General features: G+C 41.6%; 2 long non-coding RNA genes across 2 annotated transcripts in view; both read right to left on the minus strand.

The window, feature by feature from the left end:
- Window positions 1-13,466, minus strand: part of LOC140702008 (uncharacterized) — a 42,916-nt gene extending 29,450 nt beyond the window's left edge. The window contains exon 1 of the long non-coding RNA XR_013538457.1: window positions 216-13,466. This is a non-coding gene — a long non-coding RNA (uncharacterized LOC140702008). The remainder of the gene's footprint in view (window positions 1-215) is intronic.
- The window catches only part of LOC144584298 (uncharacterized), a 195,153-nt gene that overhangs the window by 107,144 nt on the left and 67,241 nt on the right, over window positions 1-20,768 (minus strand). The window lies entirely within an intron of this gene.

Here is a 20,768-nt window from a genome sequence, read left to right on the forward strand (position 1 = left end):
AGTAATTTACAAAAGAAGTGGCACCTTAAAGACTAACTGCTATATTTCAACATGAGCTTTTGTGGATCAAGTCCACTTCCTTGTAGCAGTTAGTTTTTAAGGTGTCACAAGGTTTTTGTCTGTTTTTTAAAATCTTTATGGAAAGAACATGGAAACAACAGCAACAACATAATAGTGCCAATCTTTCACTAGAAATGTATAATCTAATATAGTACCTCCACACCGTTGTAATCTCCATCAGGAGCAGATCACGGCAGGAGCAAGAGCCAGCCAGAGCTGTGGCTCTAGAGCATGTGAAGTGGGGGTGTGGATCTTACAGCCTCTTGCTCTTGACACAAAAATGAGAAAGATTACTAAAGCTTCTGAATCTAGATGCTTTTTGGTCCTACAGCTTTGTATGGGATATTCTGTCTTTTTTGTTCCTTCCCCTTGGATTTCCCAGCTAGCAAAATATCATCAATGCAATGCCATTTTCTTCAAGATCCCTTATCAGCACCTAGGTAAACCTTACCTACTGCTGTGCAAGCAAACACCAGCTATTATGGGCCATATTTGGCCATTAAGAACAGAAGAGCAAACAGTAAGGGCTTGCATGGCCCATATTTTGCAGAGCCCCACCTAGGTAACAATATTGGATATTTTTTCCCCTAGCTCTTCCTGCATTGTAATTGCTGCAAGGTTATTGTTATATTACATCACATCACGTTTAAATGTGCAATTATGTTACCTGTCTGCCCCACCCTCCGGGCTTCAAAACACTGGATTTTTATATCTCTGTTGTCTTTATCAGGCTCTTAGTGTGGTCAGTTTCAAATGGTTGTTGTGTATCATTCCCTACAGGGTTGACTAAGACAACCATTTGAAATCTAACATAAGAACCTGGAAGTGATAATAATAAAATCCTAGGGAAGTTTAGGATGGAGTTGCCTAGCACTGTCAACTTATGCCTGCAGAGGAAATCAGCAAAAAGACAGTAAGAAACCAAAAGCTAAAATAACCCCCCCCCCCAAAAAAAAACCACCCACTAGTGTTCAGCATTACTTTACTCTGCTACTCTCTAGGAAATTCCCCTGTCTCCTTTGGGGTCCCGGAGGGATTCCCTGCCCAGGTTAAATATAAAAAATAGACAGTATTGAAAAAAAATGCTGAGTACTCACACTACAGCTCATGAGACAAGAATAAAGCTAAGCTTCCGAACTGGAATCTGAGGGCACTATCTATAAACTACAAATTATGCTGTAATTCATCCTGGGATTATTTGGTAATATGAAGAATGGCAATTAGGAGAAAGCTTGCAGGAACTTGTTTTTGCTACTGGATGGTACAACCATTATGACATTTATGATATAATTAAAGATTAGGTCCTTGTTTTGAAGGGTTCTCTGGGGTGATGCAAATTTAGGCAAAGCAATTCTGTGTAATCATTAAATTAGTTTATAGAAAGGAACAGGTTAGAAGATTAGAGGAAATGTAGAGCTACTCCAGGATTTGTTGTTGTTACATGTCATAGAATAGAATAATTGAGTTGCAAGGGGCTGAGAAGGCCACTGAGTCCATGTCTTCAAGTTAGAACAGATTTATAGCAACCCTAACAGGGCTTTCAAGGTCAGTGAGATACTTAAGGAATGGTTTTACCAGTTCCACTCCTATGATGAGTTTCCATGGCGGAGCTGGGATTACAACCCAGGCCTCCTGAGTCTCAGTCCGTTACTCTATCCACTACACCACACTGTCTATCCCATTCCAAGATTAAAGTAAATCAGTTTGCATGGGCTGGGGTTCACTTCCTTGAAATACATTTTTTTCAGCTTCCAAGTGTAACACCAGATCCAAATATTCATATAACCAGTAAATGAAATAGTGAGAAAAGACTACTATCTGATGCAATTAGGCAGCAGTCCAAACCAATAAAAGCCTGTCCAGACAGGGGTATTTGGAGTGGTCTGCTTTGGCTTCAAAAGGTTCTAATCTTCTGTGTGATCGATTTTATCTCACACTTGAGTGCTCCTTCCATCTACTGGTTAACCAGATTGATCAATCCATTCCTGATGGACTGGATGCACCTGGTCTCTAGATAAAAGCAGAAGAAACCATTCTATTCCTTGATCTCCAGATGCTTTCTCCTATCGGTTAGCTAGGCCTCTCATGTTATCATAGCACCAAAGTTTTGCTTCCACTAGGGTGAAGCAAAGAATTTATCACTGGTTAATAACCATGATTTAAGTTTGGAGTAAAACACGTATTTTTCAAAACACTGATGGGGTGAAACAGTATTGTACAGTGAGCTATATCTTCATTTTAAAGACAAGGGTTATTAAAGCAAAATATGTTGCTTATGCACTGCCCCATAGTGCTTATAGCACTCTCTGGACATATTGTATATGAGCCTTTCTGTCCCCAATGAATTGAAGGTCCATACCTAGATATTTAAAACAGGAAATCTGTTCAAGAGATTGCCCATTTATAGTCCAAGACCTTTTCTTTTTGTCTTTGGATACATTATTTCTGGCAAATGCCCTTAAAATTACCACCCTCTGCCACCAACACCAACTAATCCAAGGTGATACCTTTTAAAAATATGCTGTATAAATGGCTACTTTGCTCAAAAAGACTGCTCCCAAATTTCCTGGAACAATGAAACACAGGGTAAGGAATACATTATCCCGCCCAGATCTACCCGAATCACCCAACATAGCCAGCGGGGACGGGTGAGGGGCCTGACGCCGAGAGAGGCCCAGAAGGAGAAAACTAGAAACCGGGCCTTCTCGGCGGTCGCCCCTTGGCTGTGGAACACACTCCCCACTGAAATCCGGCTGGCACCCTCGCTGGGGGTTTTCAAAAGCCAATTAAAAACTTGGTTGTTTAAACAGGCCTACCCCGCAGTCAATTAAGTGTTTTTCTTTTTCTTTTTCTCTATCTTTCTTTCTTTCTTTTTTTTCTTTTGTATACCACCATCTTGGAAACCTTTTGTTTAGATCTAATTAGTATAAATGCATTTTATATGTTTTTTAACTTGTTTTAACTGATGTAAGCCGCCCCGAATAGGCGTTGTCTAGAGGGGCGGGGTAAAAATAAATAAATAAATAAATAAATAAATAAATAAATAAATAAATAAATAAATAAATAAATAAATAATTGTTATTTTACCTAACAACGATGGTTGGATGTAGGTTGTTGGGTTTTTTTAATTGAGCAGCCATGACAGAATCTATCATAAAGGTAAATGATAATACAGCTGCTTCTTAATGTGATTGTAGAATACTGATATTTGTTTGTCATATTAAAATATGAGGGTGGAGGAAGAGAAGAGAGAGAAACCAACAGTCTGTCCTCAATGCTTAACTTTTAGATCCAGAGTTGGCTTGATTAAGCATGGTCTGAAAAATAGTCCTACTGTCCCAAGTGGTTGTTGCTATTTCTACCACTACTGTGAGTAGTACTTCTACTTGTACTACACATTTGGGACAATGTTGTGGCAGACCTCTCCTTTCTCTTCTCCCTCTGCCTGACAGTGAGAACTTCCCAACAGCAAGCTCTTATGCACTTACGCTGTATAAGGTTGATGATATCATCAGTCATGGTGATATTTTGGGAAATAAAAGGAATCCATTTCATCATGGGAAGCCATTGGGGGCATTGTGAAGAAGTCTTTCATTTCTGTAATTTGCCGCCAGATAAAATCATCCGCCTTATCTGGCACAGCTGCACAAACAAGATTTCAGCGATGAATGCTGTGATCCTCCTCCTCCTTTGGAAGAAGGAAATGATTCTTTGTAAGCCAGTTCTACAAAATGATAACCGACTGCTAGTACTGCTAGCAACCACAACAGCTATCCGTTAGCAGCTGAAGAAATGGATTACACAAGAGTATGTCAAATTAAAAAAAATTGTTAATCTTTAAGGAGCAACAAGACTCTTCCTTGTTTCTGCTGCAGCCACCAGTGTCTGTGTGACAGCAAAGGGGAGAACATCCTCCTCTAAGAATCTTAAACATATTAATTATCTTCACATATACAGACAGGCACGCTGTGTTGTAGTGGTGCAGACCATGCATGTGATTTCTGCAGCCTTCCACCTCCACCAGGAAATTATTCATTCTGTATTGGCTACAACAGTTTAACATAGCTAACCAGGTATGCGGTCTCCCTGGAGGATGGATAAGTGATGTGATGGAACGATTGTCATCACTCATAAAACCTACAAACACATATCCCTTTCTTCTTGTCCACATGGGAACAAATGACACAGCCAAGAGGAGCTACTGAGAAATCACATCTGACTTTGAAGCTCTGGGAAGGAAAATCAAGGACTTTGGGGCCCAGATAGTTTTTTTTTTCATCCATCCAGCTCTGAGGAGGAATGGAAAGAGAAAGGAAGATCCTCTGGGTGAATAAAACTATGAAGATGGTGTTGACTAGAGGAAGTTGGTTTTTGGGACCACGGGCTAAGCTTCCTGGAAGAAGGGCTGCTAGCAAGAGATGTCTTGCACCTTGCAAGGACTGGGAAGAATGTGTTTGGCCACAGCATGAAGAACTTCATCAGGAGGGCTTTAAACTGAATTGGAAGGGGCAGGGAGATGCAAGCACAGAGTTAAGGGTAGATGAAGCCTTACACGCAATAAGAGGAATGGACCAAACTGATCAAAAGAGCAACAATAATAACATTAACAATAATAATTACAATAATAGTCATAACAATAATCATAATAATATTCATAAAAATGTACAAAGGCAAACAGGCCACAAATCATGCAACCTCCGATGTCTGTGCACGAATGCCAGGAGTATGGGAAACAAACAAGAACTGGAAATTTTAATTCAGGAGGGTAACTATGATTTGATAGGAATAACTGAAACTGGATGGGATGACTTCCATGACTGGAATACAGCAACTGAGGGATATAAACTGATCAAAAAAGAACAGAGAGAATAAAAAGGGAGGTGGTTGCAGTATATGTCAAAAATATGGATTCCTGCAAAGAAATACAGGAGGAGATTGACTGTCCCATTAAAAGCATCTGGATCAATCTAGTTGGGGCAAAAAAAGGAACTTGGTCATTGGAGTCTACTATCACTGCCCAATCAAAGACAGAAAGTGGATGAAACTTTTGAAAACCAAATTGCAGGGTTTTCAAAGAGACATGACGTAGTAGTGATGGGAGATTTCAGTTATCCAGATATATGTTGGGAGGCAAATTCTACCAAGTCTGGTCCGTCCAAGAAATTCCTAACTTATGTGGTTGATAGTTTTCTCCTACAAAAAGTGGAGAAAGAAACTAGAGGATTTGCTATCATTGACTTTTTTCTGACCAACAGAGATGACTTGGTGGAGGAAGTGGCAGTAAGGGGAACTCTAGACAAGAGTGACCATGTACTTCTAGAATTCTTAATTTCAAAGGAAATGAAAGCATAGCGAAGCTGCACACTTCTGCCCGATTTTAAAAAAAGCCAATTTTAGTAATCTCAGAAAAAGGATAAATGAGGTCCCATGGCAGGAGATCCTAACAAGAAAATAAGTCCAAAAAGGGAGGGAGCGTCTAAAAAAAGAAATTCTAAAGGCACAACTACAAACAGTTCCAACAAGAAAAAAAGGTGGGAGGTGACAAAAAAGGCCAGTATGGCTCCACAAAAAGTTCAGGGAGGACCTAAAAAACAAACAAACAAACAAACAAACATGTACAGGAAGTGAAAGGAAGGCCAGGCCACCAAGGATGAGTACAGAGAAGTAGTAAGGAAATGCAGGTATGGTATTAGGAGGGCAAAAGCTGAGAATGAGCTGAGGTTAGCTAGAGACACTAAAAGCAATAAAAAGCATTCTTCAGGTACGTGAGTAGCAAAAGACAAACAAAAGACAGCACTGTTTTGGCCTCACCTTGAGTATTGTGTCCAGTTCTGGAAACCACATTCCAAGAAGGATGCTACAAATTGGAACAAGTTCAGAGGAGGGCAACAAGGGTGATCAAGGCTGGAAACCAAGCCTTATGAGGAAAGGCTGGCAGAGGTGAAAGGTAGGCAGAAGAGAAGGTAAAGGACTTCAAAGATGGTTGTACATCATGGTACCCAGGGATGGGTCAAAACCTTCGTGTAGAGAGGATCCCTCTTAGAAACCAGGACAAAGTGTTCCTTGTACCCACTGAAGAAGAGGTGGGCCATTTGTTTTTGTGCCCTCCTCCTGTGGGTTTGTTGTATATGTGTGTGTTTTTCTTCTTTTCCCTTTTCCTCCTCTTCTTTAAGCAAACCAGGACTGATGTCTCATAGTTAAAATCCCTTTCTTGTAGAAGTGGCAGCAATTCTACCTTTCTGTTGGTAATTTTTAAAAAATAGTCCCAGGTTTCCCTTCTCAGAAAGCAGAGGCTTTTTTCTCACCTAAAGGCAAGAAACATACATACAAATGCACACTAACTTCAGTATCCCACTCCAAAAAGTACAGGAAGAAATTATTTAACAAGAACTACAACACACATAAGGTGACTTTCAATCCCCCAGAAAATACTTTGTGACCTCCTTGGGGATCCCGACACCAGGCTGGGAAACACTGGCTAGGGAATGTTGAGAATCAAAGCCTCAAGAAGTAACTTTTCTGAGTTCTGGATCAAGAAACAGTGATCATCATTTATTATGCCAAAACTCTCGTGCAAATTCAATGCAATTGTGTCTTTTCATCTTGCATTTGGGATGGGGAGATTGGAAGGGACGTGGCTTGCTCCATCGGCTGGTTGGTTTCATTGTGTTTGTCAGGCTACAACCTACAAGGATTGCTTGGAAATCCTCCCCTATAAGGAAGAAAGTAAACCTAGAAATCACTTGTTCCATTTCATCATCAGACCACAAATATGCACAAACAGATGAGACATAATGCTGGGCATATCTAAAATCTTTCTCTGCAGGAGGAATGGTGCCAATTAGCACATAGGGCAAGATTACCTGGTTTACTGGAATCTTTACTGAATGCCTGCAGCCAAAACTCAGCCAAAACTATAATCATGCTGGCATTTCTAAAACTAGAAGGTAGTGTTCTACAGTTAGCAATAGGACACCAGCAGAGACGTACAATCCATACATGGTTTCCTGGGTGGTAATATCATGGACAATTGTAAGGAAGGTACTGAGTCATTAATCGCCTAATTCAAGTGTTCTTGAACTGGAACTCTGCAAAAAAACCTTGGCCAGCATAGCTTGTGGTGAAGGCCTCTGAGAATTGTCGTCCAAGACACCTGGATTACCCAAGATTGGGAACCACTGATCTAATTCATAGTTTGATTAGTTGGTATTTTCATTGTAGTCTCCTTTTTCAACATGTTTAGCTCCCAAAGAAGCTTGCCATTAAAATCTAGATAAAAGCATGATAGAAAATTTGGGCTGTGTTAAATGGCATGTATGGCATTTTTTTCCTTAGAAGGGGATGTGTTCTTGGAGGGAGGCCATAACTCAGTCTTGGTGGTGCTTGATTTGAAGGAAGTCCCAGGTCTGAACTTCAACATCTCCACTTAAAAGAACAGGTGACAGGAAAGGCCTGTTCCAGAAGCCGCATCTGTATCACCATTTCTTCCAAGTTTTGCATTCATCATGTAGACACCCCAAGGTCCAAACAACATCCTTCCTATTTTGTTTCATACCATCCCCCATTTTCCTGACTGTTTTCATTCTGCCAGAACCTTTGGTTTATTGTTTTTAATCTCCCTTTCATATTAAGGCAGCATGTAGTGCTATGATGCTCTCCAATAATTTCAGCGTTACATTCTTCCCCTCCATTCCAACCCCTGAAATTTCAGCATTCTTAGTTGCAATTTCAGCCCAGAAAACAAGTAGAAACTTTCTCAACAGAAGAAAAAGATCCTAGATATTTCACTTATGCATGACTCACTGTAGTGCATATTCTTGAACAATGATGTATGGTTTGCTATCGAAAAGACTGTAGGCCTTCATAATTAGGTGAACAAATCATAATCTGAGATTAATTGACTGAGCAGAACTGCCATTTAACTCAAGAAATCTCAGAGGATTGCTGAGGAAGCAGTCTTGGAATGGGAAGCAGAAACTCTGCAGCACAGGACCCTTTTCACAGGATCCCTTTGTAGGTCTACTTACCCGTTTGAAGGGACCTTACCCTGAATTCTTTTGCCTGACCTTAGTGCTGAAGGGGCTCACTCTGAACTCGCTTGGAAGGGAGGCAGACAAAGTGGAAGCAGTCACCAAGAAGGCCCTTTCAATGTCATCTGATTAATAGGTAGGAAATGTGTCCCTCTTTAAGTGTTTTTGAACTATAGCTGCCACGATCACTCACCACTGACTATACAAGATAAGACAGATGGAAGCTGCAGCCCAAGAACACTTGGAAGGGTGTGTATTCCCAATCCCTGCTCCACTTAATAGAGGTCTGTACATTGCAGACTTGAATGCACTATTTAACCCTTAAAAACAAAAGAACTGAGGGTATTCTTGTTATTTTACCAGCATCAGAGAAGTGGTTTGTGAAAGGAAGAATCCAAAAGGGAATCTTGATAAAGAGTAAGAGGTCTGTTTGATTGGAGGTCATGACAACCTCCCTCTGGACTGCAGTGAAGTCTGGTCAGAGCAGGACAGCCACTGTGACTTTGGACACTGTTTCCTTAGGGAGCTGACTACATAAACAGCTGAGAGGAGGAAGTTCCATAAAGTCAAAATAAAAGCTCATGAAATTCTTTCCATTGTGATTGCTGAATGCAGAGACAAAGGGAGGGTGCTGGCCTGAGGGACAGGAATTCCAAAGCGGAGGTGGCAGGAATGGGGTCAGCAGGGAGAAAAGGAAAACATGCAGCATTGCACAGCATAATAGCCCTGTAGAAGGAGAAGGCAAGAGCCACTGAGATTTCAAGGACAACAATAATTGTTCAGGGCAAAAGGGTTTTTTCCAAAAGTCTCTGTTTATGTTGGACCATGGAGTGGCAATGCACAGTGGGTTAACTCTTGCAATGCAGGCAAAAATCCATGCCCCGTAGCCACTTGCTTGGAAAAATCAAACAAGAAAGCCAGTTGGCTATCCCAGAAAGCAGACAATGGAGCAGCACCTGGAAGTCATTTATTGATAAGTACCTGATGAAATGTAATTAGCTGCTGTTTGGCTTATAAGACATAAACAACTTCCAGTTCAAAAGCAGCGCAATCACTAGTTACAAAGTTAGTTGTTGCTATAGTGAGTAACAGTTTCTAGTTCTAGAGTTACCTTTTAAGGTGATTTTAATATACAGTATTTTGGGAATAATTCTTCACGGTTTGAGCCATGGACCAAGAGAAATGAGGTGGGGTGGGGGAAGAGTCTTGATCCCAGGGAGAGTCCCTGACTATGGTGGGAGTGCCCTATGAAATCTAGGTCCAAATAAGTGGAGTTCTGTGAATTATGTCCTGAGGTCCTGGCTTTTTTGTTTCCACTTCAGAGTGCTGTCTCTGTTTGGTGCTGTTTGTCTCTCTTTGGTTCAATTAATGCTGGGTGACTCTTTCCAATTCTTGGCATAAAATGTTAGGAAAGTTCCCTCAAAGTGGATGCTACTGTAGCATTGTTTATTGCACAGAATAAACTTCTTCTGAAGCTGAGCTTCTTCAGTTGCTTGGCAAGTGGGCACATTAAGCAATTCCTTTCTGTGGGCACCATGGGATCTGTGTGGAAGCTAATGTGGACGCTGATGTAGTAGAGCCTGGGCTTGAAGGAAATTCGGGGTTAGCTGTGATGACATTGTCAGATGCCCTCACCCCCTCGTATCCTTGGAACCAAGACATTATTCACATAGGTGGCTTAAGAGCAGTTGAGCTACTTATTTATTTATTTTAGCATGTATGCATTACTGAAACAGTGACATCTGGGCAAGTCATGAGAATGGCTGTGGGTTGGATTCCAAAAGAACTCCTGTATGGAGAATGAGTACAGGGAAATTGCCCCAGAGGGAGACCACAGCTGAGATAACAAGGATATCTGCAAGCGGGATCTGAAAACCTTAGGAATGGACCTCAACAGATGGGAAACCTTGACATCTGAGCATTCAGCCTGGAGGCAGGTGGTGCATCATGGCCTCTCCCAATTTGAAGAGACCCTTGTCCAGCAGGCCAAGGCAAAGAGGCAGTCCTGAAACCAGCAAAATCAGGGAGCTGGACTGGGTGCAGATTGTATTTGTCTTCAATGTGGAAGGGATTGTCACTCTAAAATGTATGTATGTATGTATGTATGTATGTATGTATGTATGTATGTATGTATGTATGTATGTATGTATGTATGTATGTATGTATGTATGTATGTATGTATGTATGTATGTATTTATTTATTTATTTATTTATTTATTTATTTATTTATTTATTTATTTATTTATTTATAATTAGAAAGATGATATTTAAAAGCAAAAAAGAGAGAGTAAATATACAAATATTTAAAAAGAATTAGGATTCCGAATGTGGATAGATAGAATGACAGACTAGAACTCTGGAGAACAGGGTTCGAATCTCCGCTCAACCATAGAAATTGACTGGGGGAATGGAACTGGTTAAGCTACTCCTTAAGTATCTGAGTTACCTTGAAAGTCCTATTAGGGTCACTAATTAGGGTCACTACAAGGCAGCTCCAACTTAATGACACAAAACCCACAAAAAATTAAATAAAAGAGTAAATAAAATCAATACTAAAAACACGTTTAAAACAACAAAGCACAACAATCCATTTAAAAAACCCTCTCAGAAAGCCAGTTACTAAGAGAAAATTTGCCTGAAGAGGAACAGCTTTGCCTGCTTGCAGAGTGACAGTAAAGATGGAGCCAGCCTGGCCTCTTTTTGGAGGGAGTTTCAGAGTCTGGGAGCAGAGGCAGAGAAGGCCTTCTCCTGTTTCCCCAATAAAGCACTTGGGAAGGCAGTGGGACCGAGAGAAAGGCCTCCCCTGATGATCTCAAACTCTAGACAGGCATATAAGAGGAGATGCAGTCCTTGAGATAGCTTGGACCAACAGTACCCCAGTGTGAACTCTTCAGAGTGTGCTGTCCACCTCCTTGAGTGAAAATGCAGTGGAAAGGATGTTAACCGTAGAAGAAACCATAACAAGACTATGTCAAAGTGAGACTGAGCAGAAAAAAATGGGAAAGGAAGATCTGACAGGGCAACGTTTTGGCGGGAAGAAAAAAGGACATAAAGGTGGGGGGAGGATAAGTGGGGGACAGTTGGAACCAGTGGAGGAGGAGGTGTACTGTTGGGTGATAGAAGATGATGAACAAGAGAAGGATTGGGTAGAAGTAGTACAAGAAGATCCATGGAAGAATGGACACAGATTTTAAGGTGCCTAGAGAGTATACAGAGAAAGAGTGGGAGAGACAAGTATCACTTTATTGGGCAAGACTGAAGAAAGGGAGCAGCAGAAAAAAATTCAGAGGGTGGCAGAGAAGGGAGGCCCAGAGGTGCAAAAACAAAGCATGTACTGAAATTCCTGGGAGACCCCATGGGGAGAGTCCTTCCCGACTGAGATTATGACCAACCCCAGGCAAGAAGGTTTGGGAGCCTCAGGTGGGGTGGATTTTTCATGCTCGCCAGTAAGGCTGAGTGACACTATAACCGAAGAGTCAGGAATTCCACATATAAGTTTAGTTCAGCGCCTTTACCTGTTGAGAGGGATTTGTTGTTGTTGTTTCGGGAAAAGACAGTTGAGAGAAAACCTATGAAGCAAGAGGATGAGTCACTTACTGATGTTACTCCTAACAGTTTGTTAATAAAGGAAACTTTGATATTAAAGGATGGTTCTCAAGAGTCTTTCATGGTGGGCAAGACACAGAGGGAAGAAGGGGGAACTGTAACCAGCGACAGTGTGTGATCCCTGTAACCAGCCCTAGTTAACAATCTGGCTGTAGATTGTTTTGGACCTGCTAAAGTTTCTGAACACTTTCCTTGGATGTGAATAAGGCAGGTGTCACCGTGGTCAGACCAGACTTCTCCAGGAGTGGGTGCAGCTACTGCACTAGTAGAAATGCACTTCTGGCCACTGCCAAAACCTGGGCATCCAGGTACAGGGATGAATCAAGGAGCAAATGTACACCTGTGCTTTCAGACGGAGTGTAACCCTATTCAGCACAGGCTGCATCCCTACTCTCTGACCTGCCTTTCAATTGGCCAGGAGCACCTCTGCCCTGTCTGTACTAAGTTGCAGTGTATTCACCCTCCTCCAGTCTATTACTGATTCAACAGCCAAAACAGTTCCCTTGGAATTAGGCGGGAAGGAGAGATAGAGGTGGATCTCACCAGCATAACATAACAATGGCATTGGACTCCAGAAAACCTCCCTCAGCAGTTTCATGTAGATGTTGAATGACTTGGGAGACAGGACTGCACCCTGAGGGATGCCACAGACCGATGACCAGGGTCTGAAACAGGTTTCCCCCGTACCACCTTCTGGGTTCGGCCATCCAGGAAAGATGATGATGATGATGATGAGTTTTAGTTTTAGTTTTATTTATATGTCACCTTAATGGTATCAAAAGTCACTGAGCAGTCCAGTAGAACCAACAGGGACACACTCCTCCTGTCCAGTTTCTGGCGTAGTTCATCCACCAAGGTGACCAAAACAGTCTCCACCCTATAACCAGGCCTAAAGTTATGCAGGTGGATGGCAGCAAGGAGAAAGACACTGCCGCCACTGCCTTCCACTTTCCTTTCCCAACAATTGTTGAGCGGAATGGCACATGGCATAGAGCAGCCATGGCTATTGCAAGTTATCTTCCTGTCACAGATGGTAGCTCTGCTTGCACCAGCGCTTCCTGCCACCTTTCCGATAGGTAAAATTCTTACTCCATATAGTTTATCAGAGTTGTCAATGAACAAATGCTAGCTCTCTTCCTCCTCCTCCTGATTATGCCACTATTTCTAATTTACATAATCCTTCCCAGCAGCCATAATCCATCTGAACTACCAAATCATCTCAGAACACTTCACTTTGCCTTAGAATTAGATCTGGCCAAGTCGTTTCAATCCTGATCTCATACATATCAGCCCAACCCACACCATTTTGGTTCAGGATCTGGCATTCAGCTGAGAATATAAAAAGGATTCTCCTGAATTAGACCATTAACCTATCTAGATTTGCATTATGTCCCCATATTTGGAAACCAGATACATATGTGAAGTACCCAAGCATGCCAGAACCAAATGGAAACTTTAGCAGTTAGAGTCCTCTAGGCATTTGTAGCTGATTTATGGCTAATTCCAAGTGCTCAGTATCTCCAGATGTGTAGGGCTGTTTTGCTAGGCTGGGATTTCCTTTCTACTAGAGGTGTGTAAATTTCATTTTTTGACTACACCTCCCAGAATTTCCCAGGCAGCAGAATTCTGGGAGCTGTAGTCTAAAAGCACAAACCTGCATGCCTCTGCTTTCTACTAAACCCAGCAGGGCAGTCGCCATAGTGGTGGTGAATAATAATAGGTCCACTTCTTTCTGGCCTCCCTCCACCTTCTTCATGTTGCTAGTACGTCAGCGGTGGCAAGTAAATTTCAATTCACTGTAATCTGGATTTGGCTGCCTGCCAAAGGAAGGAGCAAAGTTTTCCCCAGGGGAAAACAAGCTCCAGTAACTATGGTACACCTTAGCAGGGCCATAAAGTTCCTGGTCACTAGGAGCACCCATCCAGCATAAAAGCAATGTTCAGTGTCACCAACAAAGCGAAGTCGCACAAAGAAGCCTGTGTGCTTGGGTCAGACACATTTCCTGAGCATAGGAAGAAGCCTTAAAGTAAATCAGACCATTGATTCATCAATGATTTAAATATCTGGAACGACCTTAGGTTGCCTCCAGAAGAAAAAAATGGTAAAGCACTTCTGAGCATTCTCTACCTGGAAAATTCTGAAAAGGGCCACCAAATGTCATATTGACATGACAGCACATGATAATTACAATTTAATAAAGCCTATTGATTACAAAGGGAAGTTGCTTCTGTTAGTGGGCCAGAGTGATTATTTAAAACATTATGGTCTATGGTGACAGGGAGATGCTCTCCAGGGTTTTTTGGACTGGGCAATTTTTGCTTGTCCTGGAGAGGCCAGAGATTGATTTTGTGATCTTATCAATGCAAAAATGTTTGCATCCAAAAGATTATATCCTTAAACTATGGACCTTCTGTAAAAATTAGATTATAGGTTAATATAGATTAATGGTTTCACAAGCAGCCCCTCTCCCACAGATCATAATCCAGTGTCTTTAATGCTGCTTCTTATAAAGTAGAAAGGTATTGAACCTTTGTTATTGTTTCAGCATATCACAAAGATGGAAAATATACTTTTTTGTACTATAATCTCTTGAAATCACCACGTTATGGCTCGTTTTGGAAGGGAGGGAGGGAGGGAGGAAAATAGATCATGTTCATCTCCAGTTCACAGTAATGTTCAATGTATGCTTTGCTTATCTGTGTTTCTTTCAGTCCTGCTCCCTTTAAACTACAGATCTATAGCCTTCATGAGATGTTTCTGTGCTGCCATCTCATGGACAAAAATTCCATTCAGCATCATTCTTTCTATTTGTGACGTACTGTATAAGCATGAATGTTTTAGGAAGCCAAGCAAAATTGCCTACTCACAACGAAATCAGGCCTCTTCAAGGAACAGGCCAACTCTGAGTTTTTCAAAGCTTTAAAAAATCTGATGAAAAATGTCTAAGGAGAAAAGACAGAAGGCCAGCAAGTGTGCTGAGTGATCAGGAGAGCTGACCAGGAGAAGGAATAGAATGGAGCATGACGCAGATGGGTGGCAGATTGAAACATTGAAGAGGCACACACCACAACATCACAATATTTGTTGCAGCTCTCATCTGTGAAGGATTATTGACAGATTTCACCCGTTTAGATCCTTACTCTGTGGAAATGATCCTTCTGAATCCTGATGCAAGCAGGACAATGTTTGAAATTAATTCCAGAACTGGAATTGGAACATGAACAGTATGCCCATATTTCTGTTGAATGATAAAACACCACAGACAAGCCATCTTCATGAGATCCTGTGTAGTGGTAGATTCTCTTTATGTGGGATTTTACTAGGAATGTAAATCCTTTCTTGTCTTGTTCTAAGCAATACTAAGGAATTGAATTGTTCTGGTTGTTGCCTGGGAGGTGGCTGAGGAATTTTGGAGGGCATTTGATAGCATTCTTGCATTGGTAAGAATAGTTTTAAGCAATGATTTGAGAATGGGTAAGAAATGGCCGTTGTGTGGATTGTCCCAAATGGAGATGGCCACTACTTTATTTAAGAAACTGAAATCTAGATTGGTTGTTGGATCTTTTTTTAGCAGTTCCTTCTGTGCTTGCAGTGCCTGCTTTGCCTGTCAGAGGGAAAGAAGGCTAAAGACATTGTATACAAATGGCAGAGACCTTGAAGGGCAAGAAAAGATTTGGTCTCACTCTTGGGCTGGAGGCAAGGATTCTTGCAAAGCTTTGGAATTATTTATTAAGGTGTCGCTTATTGACAAATCAGCAAGAATGAGAAATTTAGCAAGTATTCCTGCCATCCCTGTATTTAATACATAGGGACATTTAATACATAGGACACATGTTCAAGCACCATGCATATGCAGTGGGTTTTTGCAGTGCTTTACTGAAGCTTGCATATGCATATGCACAGGGATGCAGATGGGGAGAAAGTGCAACCATCCTGTGGCATAGCATTAGAAGCAGTGGTGGTGGTGAAGACCATGAAGTCCGTGGGCCTTTTGTGGCCACCCTCTGCTCCAAAATGTAAAAAAGGAATTCCTGGATGGGCTGTGCCTTCTTAATGCCCTTCTGCAATGACCCTGACTTGCCCCTAGCTTCACAACAGCAGCTTCCCTCCATAACTCTTGCCCTGATGATCCCAAGACTGCTGCAAAGGGATAAGGCTTCCGCACCGCTACATCCTCTTCTGTTTCAATCGTCATGTTAACCACTCTGCCTTATAAAGCTGTTAATCTTTCACAGACATGCTTGCGTTAAGCAGCTTATGTAGGAGCCCTGCAAATACAATCATAAAGACTGAAGTGCCTTGATATGAAACACTCTGTTCTAGAATGGGATGAAATCTGCGTACACAAATAAAAGCTGAAGGTCAGGGACAGGCAAGTGGTTGGACATGAAATCTTACAGGCTTCTTTCCAAAACCCAAGAAGAGGAGGGTTCAAATGGAATTTATACATGCAGCAAAATCAAGGGATTAAATGAAACTGGGGTGGGCCCTGGGGAGAGTTTTTTTTAAAAAGGATTTATAGGCAAGGAACAACAGAGAGGGCCCCTCAAAATTTGGAGTGAATTTTGCTGACATTTTCAGAGGGTTCACTTATGTCAGTTTTTGTATCAAGCAATAGAAGGGTTTGTCCCGTTCCATTTTCCTCTCTGTGACTTTTTTTAGAGCCTCACACATTACTGGTCACAACAGTGAGGACTCAACTATATTATCTATTAATAATAAATATTTTTCTTTCTCTTTGAAAAGGACCCAAGGCAGCTTACAACATCGAAAGACAAATATTTGAAATTGGAAAACAATGCATATACAACAGTGGTTAACATAATTAAAAAACAATATTAGAGCTAAGAACAGTAAATATATATTTTATTTAAAAAAATGCCACTTAGAAAATACAAAAATGGAAAACACAAGAAGTACCAAAAATCTAATCAAAGCAGTAATATATAACAATATATCTTTTTAAAAAATCACATACAGGTTGCTAAATAACTAGTAACTGTGGAAAGGCTTGCCTGAAGAGAAAGGTCTTTGCCTCCTTGATGAAGGACAGCAAAGATGGGGCCAATCTGAATTCCTGCAGAAGGGAGCTCTGAAGTCTGGGAGCAGCCACAGAGATGGCTCCTGTGTCTCCATCAAACACACCTGTAAAGGTGGAGGGACTAAGAGAAAGGCCTCTCCTGATTATCTTAACACCTGAATCGGCTCATAGAGGGAGATAAGGTCTTTGAGATCGCTTGGACCCAGGGCATTTATGGCTTTATAAGTTAGAACAAGCACACTGAATTGTGCCTGGAAGCTGATCGGTAGCCAGTGGATCTCTATAACAAGCCCCAGTCAGCAATCTGGCGGTAGGTGGTACATCATTATAAGAAGGAATTGCTTAAGTGCCAAGAACCTGTGGTTCCCATAGCAGGAATCATAGAATAGTGAAGTTGGAAGGGGTCTGTAAGGCCCTTAAGTCCAACCCCCTGCTCGATCCAAGGATATCTGCCAGGTGGTTGTCTAAATTTCTCTTGAAGGCCTCCAGTATTGGAACACTCGCCACCTCTCAAGGTAATTGGTTCCACGGTCATTGTTTATCATATGGGAAAAGACTGAGCGAAAATAGAAATTGATCACCTCTGGCTTTTCTTTGTCATCTGCTACCATTTTTCCATCTCCACTGAGTAGCTGTAGCACTATTTCTTTTCTTTGTCTTCTGCTTCGCACATACCTGAAGAAGTGCTTTTAGTGTTTCTAGTTAATCTCAGCTAATTCTCAGATTTTCCTCATCACAGATTTTGTCTTTCCTTGCTACTTGTATGTATTCTCCCTTGATGACCTGGCTTCCTTTCCATTTCCTGTACAAGTTAAATAAATAAATACATGCCTTTTTTTCTTTCTTTTCCAGATCCTCCCTGAGCTTTTTGTGAAGCTCCACCAGCCTTTTTTGCTGCCTCCCACCTTTTTTTCTCTTTGGAATTTTTTCTAGTTGTGCTTCTTGAATATCTTTATTTAAAGAAACTCCAACCCTTCTTTTCTTCTTAGGATCTCCTGCCACGGGATTACTTATCCTGTTCTGAGATTATTAAAATTTGCTTTTTTTAAAATCCATCATTTATGTTTGGCTATGCTTTGGTTTCTTAGGAAATCAAGAATTCTAGTAGAACATGGTCACTCTTGCCCAGAGTTCACCTTGCTGCCACTTCCCCAACCAAGTTGTCTCTATTGGTTAGAATCAAGTCGGGGATAGCTACTCCTCTAGTTTCTTTCTCCATGTTTTGTAGGAGAAAATTAGCCACATAAACCAGGAATTTCTTGGAAAGATCATACTTGGCAGAATTGGCCTCCCAGAAAAATATCTGGATAATTGAAATCTATGGTCACTACTACATTGTGTCTGTTTGTAATTCTTGCAAAAGTTTTTCAAAAGTTTCATCCACTTCCTCTCCTTGATTGGGCGGCCACTAGTAGACTCCAACTACCATGTTCCTTTTGTTTTTTGCCCCAACTACGTTGATCCAGATGCTCTCAATGGGACCTCCAACTTCTTCCTCCTCATGTATTTCTGTGCAGGAATGTGTATTTTTGACATATACTGCAACACCACCTCTCTTTCTATTGTCTCTGTTCTTTTTCAAGAAAGAACAATCACTGTATTCCTCAATCTATCCCTCAGTCGCTGTCTTCCAGTCATGGGAGTTGTCCCACCAAGTGTCAGTTATTCCTATCATGCCGCATTAGCCCTCCTGAAGTAAAATTTCCATTTCTTCTTCTTTGTGTCCCATACTCCTGACATTCATATTTACACACCAGAGATTGTGTGATTTGTGGCCTGTTGGTCTGTGTAGATTTTTATGAATATTACTTTTAATGTTAATGTTATTATTGACCCCCTGTTTGGTCTGTTCCGGTTCCTCTTATTGTGAGTAAGGCTTCATCTATCTTTAATTCCATGTTTCTTCCCCCCCCCCCCATTTCCAATTCAGTTTAAAGCCCTCCTGATGACGTTCTTCATGCTGTGGCCAAACACATTATTCCCAGTCCTTGTGAGGTGCAAGCCATCTCTTGCTAGCAGTCCTTCTTCCAGGAAGCTTAGCCTCTAGTCCCAAAAACCAAATCCCTCACTTTGACACCACTTTCATAGCCAGTCATTTTCCTTTCCCTTTCTATTCCTCTTCCTAGAACTGGTAGGATGGACGAAAAAACCATCTGGGCCCCACAGTCCTTGAATTTCCTTCCCAGAGCTTCAAAGTCAGATGTGATTTCTCAGTAGCTCCTCTTGGCTGTGTCATTTGTTCCCACGTGGACAAGAAGAAAGGGATATGTATCTGTCGGTTTTATGAGTGACGGCAATCCTTCCATCACATCACTTATCCATCCTCCAGGGAGATGGCATACCTGGCAAGTCCATGGATCCTCCTGGCATATTTCAGTCTCAATTCCACGTATTAGGTAGTCCCCTAGTACAACTACTCTCCTCCTCTTCTTTTTGTAGGGTGTGGGTTCAGTGACTGTATTCTGCTGTGCTTCAGCCCTTCTCATGTCCTCTCCTGTGCGATCTCCTCTGCTTTCTATCTGGCAGACTCCTCTTCAAGAATCTGAAAGCATTTTTGCAGTTTCTTCTCCTTCTTTTGCTCCTGTGTTTGTTTCCCATGGTGGTTCCTCCACTATGTTTGTCGTCTCCTCAGCACTCTCCTCCACTGCTTTGCTTTGGTTTTCTTCCATCTCCAGTGCCCCCTATGACAGCTGTTGGTGTGCAAGAGTTCTGTCAATGGTTCATCTTCCCTTGTAGCCTTGAGTGTGCCTACTCGCTGTTCCAGTTCTCTCACTTTTTCTTCTAACAGTGTCACTGGTTTGCACTTGTTATATGGGTACAGCATGTTATACTCAGAAAAAAATACAAACATAGCACACACTTTGCAGGTTACTACAACCGTCTCCACCCTCCATAATCCATGTTAGTTTTTTTGCTTTCAGTTGATTGTTTATGAATGCCCATCCCTTTTATTTTGTTACCTTGATTCTCATGGGAACAGTGCTAGATAATGTATGATCACTCCCCTGGTCCTCCAGTAAAGAAAGAGGAAACATGGCAGGGACCCGAGAACCAGGAAAAGTAGCAAGACTTTTCAGCGTGGATCAACTTGTGTTTGGGTAGTACTGCTCAATATCTATTGCTTAACTACACAGGTGGAAGGGCAATGGCATTACCCAGTGTCATACTACTGCTAATTAATGAGTTCCTGCTTGGATTGGGCACTAAGCCACCTGACTGACAATGAGGAATCCAAAAGAGTAACCACTAAGCAGCAGCAATTTATTATTGCCCTTCCTCCGGCCTAACAGGAATGCAAAAGGAATGCAGACAGAGAGGGACTACAGTCAGTGAAACCCGCCCCTCAAAAATTTATTCCATCACCTCCAAAGTGGTTGAAATTCTTCCACTTTTGTGGAACCACTTTTATCTCTAGAGATAAGCATGGATTAAAAAAATATGAAAATTCCTTGAGAATTGCTAATTTGTTAGAAATTCTTTGTCATACTCATCAGATGCAATGACCCCAACGAAGATGAATCAATGATTTTTTTTATGACTTTCACTTTGTTGATTCATCAACCCATTTTCACGCTGTTTTCACCCGCAACACCAGCTGCAGCCTGCTCCTGTCAATCTGAAGCTCTAGGCAACCCTGGGAGGGACCTAGAGACTGCTGGATTGGCAAGTCAGGCGGTCAAATGCACAGCTCCAAGGGCTCTGGGGGAGTTGCTCATTATGAGAATTTATACGTAGTTTCCTTGTAGTCATTTTGCACTTCTGCATAGCTTTTGGGTCTGAGCAGTTGCAAGTGTCTGTGTGCTTTCTGAGTAGCCAGGCAGCAGTTGCACTGTGCTCAGTGCAATCCCATTATTACCGCATTATTTAATTATTTCAAATAGTGGGATTTGGGGGAGGACTTTCTTTACATGGGATTATTTTACTTCCTTTTTTGTTTTGAGGTGTGCGTTAGGGTGGGTGATCTTCTGTGTATGTCTTTATTCTGTAGGCTTTCCTCTCCTGTTCACCCCCACCCGCAGCCCCTGCTTTAA

This window comes from Pogona vitticeps, chromosome 9 (assembly GCF_051106095.1).
Source record: "Pogona vitticeps strain Pit_001003342236 chromosome 9, PviZW2.1, whole genome shotgun sequence".
NCBI lineage: Eukaryota > Metazoa > Chordata > Lepidosauria > Squamata > Agamidae > Pogona > Pogona vitticeps.